The sequence below is a fragment of the Cavia porcellus genome, unplaced genomic scaffold, assembly GCF_034190915.1.
Source record: "Cavia porcellus strain 051 isolate PalLab524CR breed Dunkin Hartley unplaced genomic scaffold, mCavPor4.1 scaffold_4, whole genome shotgun sequence".
Lineage (NCBI taxonomy): Eukaryota > Metazoa > Chordata > Mammalia > Rodentia > Caviidae > Cavia > Cavia porcellus.
In genome coordinates, this window is record NW_026947487.1 from 107125945 (window position 1) to 107138169 (window position 12225).

The 12225-nt window shown below is 42.8% G+C and overlaps 1 long non-coding RNA gene across 1 annotated transcript in view; it reads left to right on the forward strand.

Annotated features, from left to right (window-relative positions):
• LOC111757419 (uncharacterized) overlaps positions 1-12225 on the forward strand; it is a 23698-nt gene continuing 11473 nt past the window's right edge. The window contains exons 1-2 of the long non-coding RNA XR_010047044.1: positions 1-623; positions 2193-2525. This is a non-coding gene — a long non-coding RNA (uncharacterized LOC111757419). The remainder of the gene's footprint in view (positions 624-2192; positions 2526-12225) is intronic.

The following is a 12225-nucleotide window of genomic DNA, read 5'->3' on the forward strand; positions in this document are numbered from 1 at the left end:
GGCTTCTGGGGTGGGGGAATCCAGGCTGTTGGGCAGGCTGGAGTGTTGTCTAGGCAGCAGCTGGGACCTCCCCCTCCTTCCTTCCCAGGAGGAAACCGGCTTCCACTTCTGCAGGGGCTCCCTCATCTGGGAGTGCTGGGTGGTCACCACCCCCCACTGTGAGGTCAGGTGAGCAAGGTTGGGCTGTGCTCCAAGCTTCAGGGTAGGGGTGAGGGTTGGAGAGGGTGAGCTCATCTGTCCCCAGCCTCTCCCATCTCTGTTCCTAAAAAAACAGACATGGTGGTGGGTGGGATGTTTGACCAGCGATCTGATGAGGAAAGCATCTAAGTCCTGAGGATCACAGAGGTACCAGGCTTGAGGACAGGAGCTTGAGGACAGAAACTTGGCCCCTGTAGATAGATATGGGGATGGGCTACTCCTGAGTCCTCATCAGGGTTGTGGTTGTCACCCTGAGTTTTTCAAGAACCCCAAGTTCAGTCTGCAAGGACATCACCCTGCTGAAGTTGGCCGCGCCTGCCCAGCTCTCCAAGACCGTGTCTGCCTCGTGCTTTCCCAGTGCCAGTAACAACTTCTCTGCTGGGTCCTGTGTGTCACCATTGGCTGAGGCAAAACCAAGTACACTGGTGAGTGTGACATGGCCTTTCCACAGTGGGAGCTGTCCCTGGGCTGAGGCCTACCTGGGAAGCAGGAATCCCCAGGTGTGACCCAAATCACTTTTTAAAACAATTAAAAATCTATAAAACGTACAATTATTGTGCGCCAATTAAGAACAAGGAAAAATTTAAAAATTGACTACTGACATAAACCCAAGTCTAAGAGAGACAGACAGCTCCTGAGGAGAGCTGAAGACAGGAGCTGGGGGGCCTTGTGAGCTGCCCAAGTGGTGTCTCCAGGAGACACATCTCCCCAGCTTGGGCAGGGAAGACAGATGTGGGCTGGGTGGGAAGAGACATGCCTGGGCCCACCCTTGTGTCCTTGCAGCCAGCAAGACCCTGGACAAAGGTGCAGCAGTGGTCCTGCCTCTCGTGTCCACTGCTGACTGCAAGTCCCCAGGTGTGACCCAAATAGCCTTTTTTTCTCAATTAGATATTGAGTGCAGTGTGGTGGTCCATACCTGTAATGCCAGCATGTAGGAGGCTGAGGCAGGAGGATCACAAATTCAAGGCCATCCTGGACAACTTATTTAGTGAGACCTTGTTTCAAAATAAAGAATAAAAAAATTTCCTTGTACCTCAGTATGAAGACCCTGCATTCAGGGCTGGGGCTTTAGCTCAGTGGCATAAGCGCCTGCCTGGCAAGCACAAGGTTGCAAGTCTGATCTCTAGTACCACAAAAAAAATGAAAATAAAAAATAAAAAAAGACCCTGGATTCAGATTCCAGTACTATGAAAAAAAATTTAAAAAGCAAAAAACAAAGAATACAATAACCATTAGCCTACTAAAATTTCTGTTAAGTTTAGTTGATGTTATTTTAAATATTAACAGTAACAGTCCTCCTCGCTCTCTACCCCTAACTTTCATTCTTAGTCCAGAGTAGGAGAGGAAGAAAGACTTTAACGGTCTTTTCATCATGCTAGCTGAAATAGCAGAGATCTTTTGAGATTTGCAGATATTTTCCAGTGGATCCGGTCAGGCTTCTGGTCAGCATTTCAGATTCTGTAGGACTTTTTGAGGCATGTCATGGAGTGGTGGGTGCCAATTACCTTTATCCATAATTATTCTATATCCCAGAAATGCACTGGTAATAATTGTGTTGCTCACTTCCTCTCCTCCTCAAGAAAAGGAGAGAAAGAGCAAAGAAAAGGCTCTGGACTCAGGGGTAGAGCATTTGCCTAGTATGCCCAAGGCCATGGGGTCAATCATCAGTGCCACAAAAAATTAAAAACAGGGAGAACATATTGACCATCCACAAAGAAATGAAAATCAGATGTTTTTCTAGTAAGTGAAGGAGGCTGAGAGACAATGCACCTGCGGGGGACTGACACCTGGTGGGTAACTTGAATCAGCATGGTGCTGGGTGTGGAGGACCCACCTGAAGGTTGCTGCCAACGGCCATAGGGAGAGGACGATGGTGAGCTGTTGGTTCTCCTGGAGAAGCTTGTCATGCTGGCTCTTCTGATATGAACTCAGCTGTTATCACCAGAGGAGCTCGTGTCCTTGCTGTCACTGAGGATGGCTATATTTCTTTTCAGGGAAGCTCTGGTCCTTACCTTGAGCATCACTTCCTGGCTCCAGTGCAGATCCCTCAGCCTGCTGGCACAGATCCTTCATCCCGCTGGCGCAGACTTTCTAGCTTCCGTCACTGACCTGGGACTGTCCCAGTGCAGATCCCTGAAATAGACTTGCATGAGTCATTGTGCTGGGCTCTAGATTTCCAGCCGGACTCATGGAAGACATTGCCATGGGCTCTGGGTCTTCAGCTGGACTTGTGCAGGACATCGCCGTGGGATCCAGGCCCTCAGCTGGATTCTTTGTGTTTCGAGGGTGTGGATAGATCCTTTGCACTCTTTTGTTTTTGACTCTGGGTGAGTACTATAAACTAATCTTATAAAGTGTGTGTCCTATATGAAATTGTTTCCCTTATGATCCCTGACTATAACAGTACCAAATACTTTCTCACTTGAAAAGATAATTTTTTTTGAAAGCCTAATTTATTTTTAATTGAATTGAGATCCTGTCTCAAAACAACAAAGAAAGATTCTAGGGTTTATTTTTACTTTGTTTTTTGAAACAGGGTCTCACTATGTAGCCCTCATGATCTTCCTGCGTCAGCCTACTAAGAGGTAGGATTACAAATATGCACCATTATCCTCAACTAACTTTTTTCAGTAGTGGAGATTGAACCCAGAGCCTCACACATGCTGGGCAAGTGCTCTATCACTGAGCTGCATCCCCAACCCATAATAGATTCTTAAAAGCAGGCTCTAGGAAGAAACTCTAATGAGAATCTTGCTAATGTTCTTGAATTAAAATGAAAGTATTGTACATGCACGATGCTTGGTTTTTTTGGAGCAGGGTCTCACTAAATTGTTCAGGCTGTTCTTGAACTCATGGCAATCCTCTTGCCTCAGCCTCCTGAGTGCTGGTATTACAGGCATGCACCACCATGCCTAGCTGCCCTAGAATATTTCTAATGCCAGTTCCCCAACAGCACAACTCACATTTTACATCAAGCAAGAAACTTACCTACCATAAAAAAGTATAAACAAAAGTCATGATATATTTACCAAGTCTGACTTTTCAGACATCATCCAGATTAGCAGAGTCCATTAGAAGTGGAAGAATCTCATTGTTTTGGGGTTTTAACAATAAGTTGTGAGTCAGGCATGATGGTTCATGCCTGTAATCCCAGCATGAGGGAGGCCGAGGCAGGAGGATTGTGAGTTCAAGGTCAGGGTGGGAAATTTAGGGAAAACCTGTGTCTAAAAAGGAAACAAAATCATCCGAAACTACAAGTAAGTGTACATCAGATTAGGATTCATTGTTTTGAATTTAGAATTCAATCTCCAGCCAAACTATGAACTGAGAGGTTGAAAGAAAGAGTTGTAACAAAAAGAAAGAAAGAAAGAAAGAGCTGTATTTATGTGCACTTCCTAGAGAGGCTTGGGCTGTACTGCAGCAAAAGTAAGGAACAGTGAGAAGAGAAGAATGTGTGAACAAGGAATGGGGGCTTGGTCAGGCCTGTCACCCTGGCTTCCGTGCTGTCGCCCTAATAGCTACCTGTCCAGATAAACAGAGTGTCTTCAGAACAAGAAAAACTGCTTCCAAGCTACCCATGATATGGTTACAAAGTTCGAAGCTTTTTTTTTTTTTTTTTTTTTTTTTGTCTTTTTCATTTTTATCGGTACCGGGGATCGAACTCACGACCGCCTGCTTGCAAGGCAGGTGCTTATGCCGCTGAGCTAAACCCCCAGCCCCAAAGTTTGAAGCTTTAATGACAGGGTGAAGAAGATGTCAGTTTCTGTAAGTGGGAAAAAATGAAAGGCCACACAAACTCCTAGGAAAACACAAAGCTGCCTTCATGATGGTGCCTGCCTGTAATCTCAATACTTGGGATGCTGAGGCAGGAGGACTGCTGCAAGTTCAAGGCCCGTGTGGGCAGCATAATAAATTCAAGGAACTACTGAATGAGAATCTGTTCAAAAACACCAAAAACAGAACAAAAATAACAACAAAACACCACCAAAGCAAACCACAAAGCCGTAAGAAAATTACACAAGTATAAAGCAAACAAAAACTAGGTTTAGGTTTATTAAAAACTTAACTTCCATCTCATTTATTTGATTTATATAATAAGATGCAGAACTATAAAATTTTTAGAAAGTATTGTAGGATATATTATCAGGATAGTGAAAGAGTTCTTTAATTAGATACAAACACAGCATGAAATAAAAGATTGCTTTTTTTTTTTTTTTTTTTTTTTTGTCTTTTTGAGACAGATTCTCATTATGCAGTTTAGGCTGGTCTTCAGCTCACTTTGTAGCCCAGGCTGGTTTCGAACTCAAAATGATCCTCCTGCCTGAGCCTCCTGAATGCTGGATTACAGGCGTGAGCCACCATGCCTAGTTAAACTTGCTAGATTTAATATTCTTTTTTTTTTTTTTTTCTTTTTGAGACAGGGTCTTGCTATGCAGCAGTTCAGGCTGGCCTTGAGCTCACTTTGTAGCCCAGACTGGTCTTGAACTCGCAACAATCCTCGTGCTTCAGCCTCCCGAGTGCTGGGATTACAGGCATGAGCCACCACGCCCGGCTAAATTTAACATTCTTAAATTAAGAATTTGTGTTCAGAGTCACCAGAGCTGGGTTTGGTGGCACATGCTTGTAATCCCAGCTACTTGAGAGATTGAGACAGGAGGATCACAAATTGAAGACCAGCCTCAGCAATTTAATGAGGTCCAGACTCAATAAAAGTTTTAAGAGATCTGGGGAATGTGGTTTAGTGGTAGTGCTCTTGCTTGGCATATGGGAGGCACTGGATTCAATCCTCCACACTGAAAAAAAATATATATATATATATCACTCCTAAAAATTAATAGGACAATTATAGAAAGACAAAAGTATTGCATAGGTACTTAATCAAAGAGAAAATACAGGGGGCTGGGGGTTTAGCTCAGCAGCATAAGCACCTGCCTTGCAAGCAGGCAGTCGTGAGTTCGATCCCCGGTACTGATAAAAATGAAAAAGACCAAAAAAAAAAAAAAAAGAGAGAGAGGAAATACAAACAGCCTACAAAAATCAGAAAAGATGCCACAAAAATGAAAGCACAATAGGACATCATCTTTCAACCACCAACTAGCCAAAAATTATTTGTGTTTTTTAATAAAAGGATTTTATTTAAAGAGAAAAAAAAACAAAACAGAAAAAAGGGTAGAAGTAATACAGAATTTCAAAAAGAAATAGTAAGAAATCACTAGTTGATAGAATATTTGTGTTTTTTGAGACAAGAACTCACTATATAGTTCAGACTGGCTCTAACTTTCCATCCTCCTGCCTCAGCCTCCTGAGTGCTGGGATCACAGGTTTGTGCCACCACATCTGGCTTAGCCAAGCATTTTAAAGTCTGATAACACCAATTACTAGTGAGGTTACAAAGCGCGGGGAACAAGACGGTCCTGGGCAGTCACTGAAAATGAGCTCACTTCCTTCTAGGGAAGAATGGGGGAGACACAGCTGAGGTGTGATTTTCAACGAAGTGCTATAAAACAGTGGAGATGAAAGACCTGGACCTTGGGGCTGGGGATTTAGCTTAGCAGCATAAGCGCCTGCCTTGTAAGCAGGCGGTCGTGAGTTTGATCCCCAGAAAAAAAAAAAAAAAAAAAAAAGACCTGGAGCTGGACGGCACCAGAAGATTGCGTGGAGGGGGCAATCCGGGTCACAGGAGATCACAGAGTGATTCCACTTAGACCAAGCCCAGAACTTTGCAGAACCGCCAATATGCTAATTAAGGGGTTAACACATAGTAAAAATTTTAACGAGATATTTATTCAGTGGGCACATGTTTTATTTATTTTTGACTCCTGACACATTGCATATGTGTAGGACGATACACTAGATCCATATTTCTTTATTCAATGGAGGGAGGCGAGAGAACGTTAGACACCCTGCAGTGGGCTCCAGGTAAAAACCAGGGACCTCAGCAAAGCCGCCCGGCCCGATGACCTGATGGCCTCCTCCTGGCGTAGTGACCTCACCCCAAGTGCTTTGCCCTGGGCCGGGCCTGGGGGACTTGCAGGCTCCCGGCTCTTTCCCGTCACAGGAGACCCCACCCATCCTTCCAGCTCATCTTACAGCTCCGGCCACGCTGTCCAGAGTTACTCTTACTCTCAGTGAAACCTACCCTGATCAGCCCACTGAAAACGTAGCTTCTGCCTGTACACAGCGATGTTCACAGTCCCCAGGGTGAGCACCAACAGTCTCCACATAACTGTCTATTAAATCTGTTACCGATCGGTCTCTCCCTACCAGCAGAATGGCAGTGCTCTTGCTTTGTTTTTCTCTTTCTTGTGGTACCGGGGATGAAACCCAGGGTCTTTCCCTGAGCCACATCTTTGCTTGTTTTTGTTTTGAGGCAGAGTGTCCCCCCCCACCTCACTTGGTTGTTGTTTGAGGCAGGGACTCTTGTTATGTAGTTCGGGCTTGAGCTCCCTGTGTAGCCCTGGCTGGCCTCCAAATTGTGGTCATCCTCCTGCACCACCATGCCTGGCAGAAACAGGGTCTTTCTAAACCACTCAATTGCCCTGGATGAGTTTGAGTCGGCTCCTCCTGCCTCAGCCTCCCAGAATGCTGAAATCACAGGTGTGCACTACCACACCTGGTCTTTTGTGATTGTTTTTTTTTTTTTCTTTCTTCCCAGCCCTGTAGTGGCCTGGTGCCTGCAATTAATAATGTGTGTTGATGGAACAAGTACCGGAGGTTAAATACAGGTCCTCATGCAAGCGGGGCAAGCACTCTAGCACAGCTACCTGCACCCCATGCGCGGGGCTCTTGAAGACTGGGATTGAGTAACACAAACCCGCAGGCCAGGCCTAGGTTCCAGTTTTGCCCCAGGCTAGTCCACTCACGGCAGAACCTGCCACCGCGGGGAAGTGAGCAGGCGACCAACCCCGCCAATTTCAGCAGCGCTCCGGAGGCTGCGGGAAGGAACGTGATGAGAATAGAGTCACGGACTGAAGTCGGAGCTGCTCTGCTGGGGATCAGCGGTGGGCCTGCTGCAGACTCCGCCCAAAATGGGTGTAATGCCCAAGCTCTGTCGGTAGAGGGCGTGGGAACAAATGAGAACACCCACCTCCCAGCCCTGGTCTTGCATGGTCCTGGTCAGGACCATGAATTCCCCTAACCAAACATGCAAGTTAAAATAAGATTGGCATCGTTTGGTTTTTGTTGTTGAGGTTTTTTTCTGTTAGCTTTCTTGATTGCTTTCTAATTTTTTCTGTGCCTTTTTTTCTCTTTAAAGTTAAAAAAAAAAACACCATTGGAAGCAAACATCGAGCCTATTTTTACAACCTTGAGCTGGACAAAGTCTTCAGAACAGAATACAAAACCATAAGGAAAGAATTAACCATTTTTTTTCTTTTAGTATTGGGGATGAGCCCAGGGCCTTTTCACTGAGCTACAGACCCAGCTTTTTTTATTTTTTTATTTTAAGGCAGGCTCTCACTAAATCGATAAGTTGCCCAGGCTGAATCTGAGCTTGGGATCCTTCTGCCTCAGGCTCCTGCACTGCTGGGATAACCATCACCTCCTGCTAAGAATTCACATTTAACAGTATAATAAATAGGGTGAAAGTTATTGGACTTTGATGGTAATGATGTGGTGATTTGATTTTATACATATGTCCAGATTTATCAAACTTTATACTTTAAGAATGTGTAAACACTGTCAATCTTCTCAATAACACTAATTTCTGTTTGTTTTTAAAGATGGTTTGGAGGGTCAAGTGTGTTGATGCATGTCTGTAATCACAGCAATTGGGAGGCTGAGGCAGAAGGAACTCCATTACAAGGCCTGGACTACATTACAAGATCCTGTCTCAAAACAAAACAAAAAATAAACAAAATAAAGCTATGTAAGCAAAGCACCATATAGTAGGTTAAAAATAAGTTATTAGAAGAAACTATTTTCCACAAAAATAATAAAGCATAATCAAGAGAAGTGATTCCATAGAAACATGAGTAAATGACCAAGCTGGGCTATGTCATGAGTTCAGGACCACCGAACTACACCAAGACTTTTCATGCTTAAAATATGAAATTACTGAATTACCTAAAACATAAGTGGACTGATTTATATACTCTCTGGAACACCTATGCCACCTATCCTACACTTTCCCTTGTCACCTGTGTGGGTGAAATCGATTTTGTTCTGGCTGACTTGATGGGTGAAATGTTATTTTTTGTTGTTTTCATTTTTTGCATCTTTTTATGTTTATTAATGGATTGTGTTCCCCTTGTGCTACCACAGATACGGAGTCCAGACTCTCCTCAGCATGAATCTTGCTGAGATTTGGTTACAAAAACATTCCAGGAGCTGGGGTGGTGGTGTGTGCCACTGAGCACCAGAAATGTACTGGTCCCAATTGAAATGAGGTATTGGTGACTGAAAAAAAATTTTAAAAGATAAAATGTATCAGTAATAATACTTTATATTGATTAGAGGCTAAACTGATACACTAGGTTAAGTGGAATAATGTAGTTAAAATTAATTTTGCCTGGAAGATCTCACTCAGGAAACTGAGGCAGGAGGATTGCTGTGAGTCTGAGGCCTGCGTGGGCTACACAGTGAGTTCAAGGCCAGCCTCAACTACCTAGTAAGACCCTGTCTTGGCCTGAACACAGTAAGTGGCTCCGAGTGCCCAGTGGCTATTATCTTGGACAGGGCAGGGCTGATTCTTCTTGTTATATTTTTATAAACTGCTCACCCTGAGACCTCCCTTTCTTTTCTCTTTTGTTCTTTTTTGAAGCAGGGTCTTGTGTAGCCTAGGTTGGCTTCAAATTCAGTATCCTCCTGCCTCCGGCTCCCAAGTGCTGGATTTACAGGCGTGGGCAGTTGTTCCCGTCTGAGCTGGTCTCACTCCTGGGGAGAAGTTAATACAAAGCTTCATTTATGGGGTAAAACTAAGCTGCTAAACCCCATATTGGCTGCTGCTGTTGAAATAATGTGCTTTGGGGGTTTAAAAGCAAAGCCATTTCTTTCTTTCTTTCTTTCTTTTTTTTTAAATGAGTTTCTGGACACGGGCCTTGCGATGTGGGTGGCCTCCACCACCCGAGCTGATGGAGCTGTGCTCAGGTAGCTGCACCTTTGCTGCCAGTAACAGGAAACAGCAAACCGTGCCGAGTCTGCAGAGAGAAGACAGGAGGAAGCTGCGTTTCGGGAGGGTTTAGAGGTTCCATGTGTGGGAGAAAGGAGAAAGAAAAAGGAAAAAAAAAAAAATAGAAAAACCAATTGCTATGTCTGGACCTGCGCCAGCAGGTGGACTCCGATGGACAGATTCATAAAGCCTAATGGGAGCGGAGGCGCCCACTGCTGGTGCCTGTCCAGCATCTGTGACCAGTAGACTTCCGTTTCAGCCTTCTCCTTGAGTACGGGGAGCCAACTGTTGTAATATTAGCGCCCTTAATTGCAGTGCTAAATCTTTATTGAACATTTGAGGGGAGAAATCTGCTTTCAGACTTAGAAATGGCCAGGCTGTTCATTAAATCCTTATGCTCCTGCACTTACTTGTCTGCAGGAAGCAAGTGATTTGCTGTTTTTTCATAGTTAAAACATGTAACTAAACTGCATACACAGATGGCATGCAAAAAGCCTACATTCATTTCTAATACTAAAATTGCAATTATGTTTCCCTTTTTTTTTTTTTTTTTTTTTTTTGTCTTTTTCTTTTTTTATAGGTATTGGGGATTGAACTCACCACTGCCTGCTTGCAAGGCAGGCGCTTATGCTGCTGAGCTAAATCCCCAGTCTGTATGTTTCCCTTCTTTAAAATATTTTAGTTGAGCCCAGGGTAGTAGTGCATGCCTGTGATCCCAGCACTCAGGAGGCTGAGGCAGGAGGATCGTTGTGAGTTCCAGACCAGCCTGGGCTACAAAGCGAGCTCAAGTCCAGCCTGAACTGCATAGCAAGACCCTGTCTCAAAAAGACAAAAAGTAAAAAAAATTTTTTAGCTGGCGCTGAGGATATAGCTCAGTGTCACAGTGCTTACCTGGCACGTGTGAAGTCATAAGTTTGATTTCCCAATACCCCCTCAAAAAATTAAAAATACTTTAGCTATTTTTAATATGCTACTTAGCCTTGCGTTTGACTTTTTTTCACTGTATATGAAGACTTTTGCTTACATTTAAAGACTCTATGGCCTTTAAACTGATCATCAGGGAAAATCTTAAAAATTAATTTCAAGGGCTTATCTGAAGGAACAGTAAATTTTTCTAACATACTAGGTAATGGATATTTGTAAGTAAATATTGAATTTCTCATAATTGTTTATTTTTATACCTTATAAAATTAGCATATTATGTTTTACAATATACTAAAGGTTTTCTTGGCTGAATTTAAAATTATGTATTAGTGGGTAACATCAAGGGCTATTGTACAAAATGGGTTCATCTCTATAAAGTTCTGTGTGATAATTAAGTTAAACTAAAAGTCTGGGTGGGTTATAGTGAGTGTAATATATCTAGATTTCATAGGTATTTATATATATATTATGTAGTTTTATATATATATAAATTATATATATAACTTATATATATATTAAATAGTTATAAGATTAGTACAGATGTGAAATTGCCGAGGTAAGTATGAATGTAAGAAAGAGAAACATGTAGGTATTATATTCTTTTCTTTCTTTCTTTTTTTTTTTAATCGATACCAGGGATCAAACTCACAACCACCTGCTTTGCAAGGCAGGTGCTTATGTCACTGAGCTAAGTCCCCAGCCCATAGGTATTATATTTTAAAACATAAAAATACGGCTGGTCATGGTGGCACATACCTGTAAACCCAGCAAGGAGGCCAAGGCAGGAGGATCATTGGGAATTCAAGACCATCCAGGGCCACACAGTGAGCTTTGAACTGAACCACATAACAACACCCAGTCTCAAAAAACAAACAAACAAATCATGAGAAAAATGTAGGAGGTAATTTTACAGGATGGATAGACTTTTTAGATTTTTATCACTAGGAACGTGCATTTCATGTAACATTTATGCTTTTGCTTTTTCGTTTTAATATACAATGTGTTAAAATAGGGGCATTGCCATTAACTGTCAGAGAGGCCAGCTCTCTGAATGGCAAGGCCATATACCTGAGTCCCTGCATTAAAACTGTGTGTATCTGGGAATTTAGCTCAGCGGTGATAGTGCCTAACTGGCAAGCACGAGGTTGTGAGTTCGATCCCCAGTATCAAAAAACAAAAAATTGTGCATCCTAGATGCCAACAGGAACTGTACATTAAAAAGTGTACCTCTAGGGGCTGGAGATTTAGCTCAGCGGCATAAACGCCTGCCTTGCAAGCAGGCCGTCCTGAGTCCGATCCCTGGTACCGATAAAAAGGAAAAAGGCAAAAATAAGTAAATAAAAAGTCTACCTCAATAATTTACTAAGGAAAACCAAGCCGCTGTTCTCTCTCAACCCTCACAAAGACTGTGCTCCTAATGTGATGCATTGGGGTTGAACTATGATAACAGGTCTCTTAACTCCTTGGGTCAAAATTACTTTTTCTACTATGAAATGAAGTATTTTATGACTAAGCAAAACATAGTTAAACTCAATTTTGTTTGTTCTTTAGAGAATGAGCGATATTTTTCATAAAGGATTGTGACATCGGGGCTGGGGATTTAGCTCAGTGGCATAAGCGCCTGCCTTGCAAGCAGGCAGTTGTGAGTTCGATCCCTGGTACCAGAAAAGACAAAAAAAAAAAAAAAAAAAAAAAAAGGATTGTGACATCACTGAACTGCACCTTACAAATAAAATTTTTTACTTTCTTAAGATGATTAAGTTTTTGGGGCTGGAGGTTTAGCTCAGCGACATAAGCGCCTGCCTTGCAAGCAGGCAGTCATGAGTTCGATCCCCGGTACCAATAAAAAAGAAAAAGACAAAAAAAAAAAAAAAAAAGATGATTAAGTTTCTAACAGAAGAAGGAGCAAGGATAATTAACAGCTGCATGGGCATAGAACCAGATCTTACCATCCTTGAAGTATGCTCTCTTGTGTCCTATAGCAACAACAATTT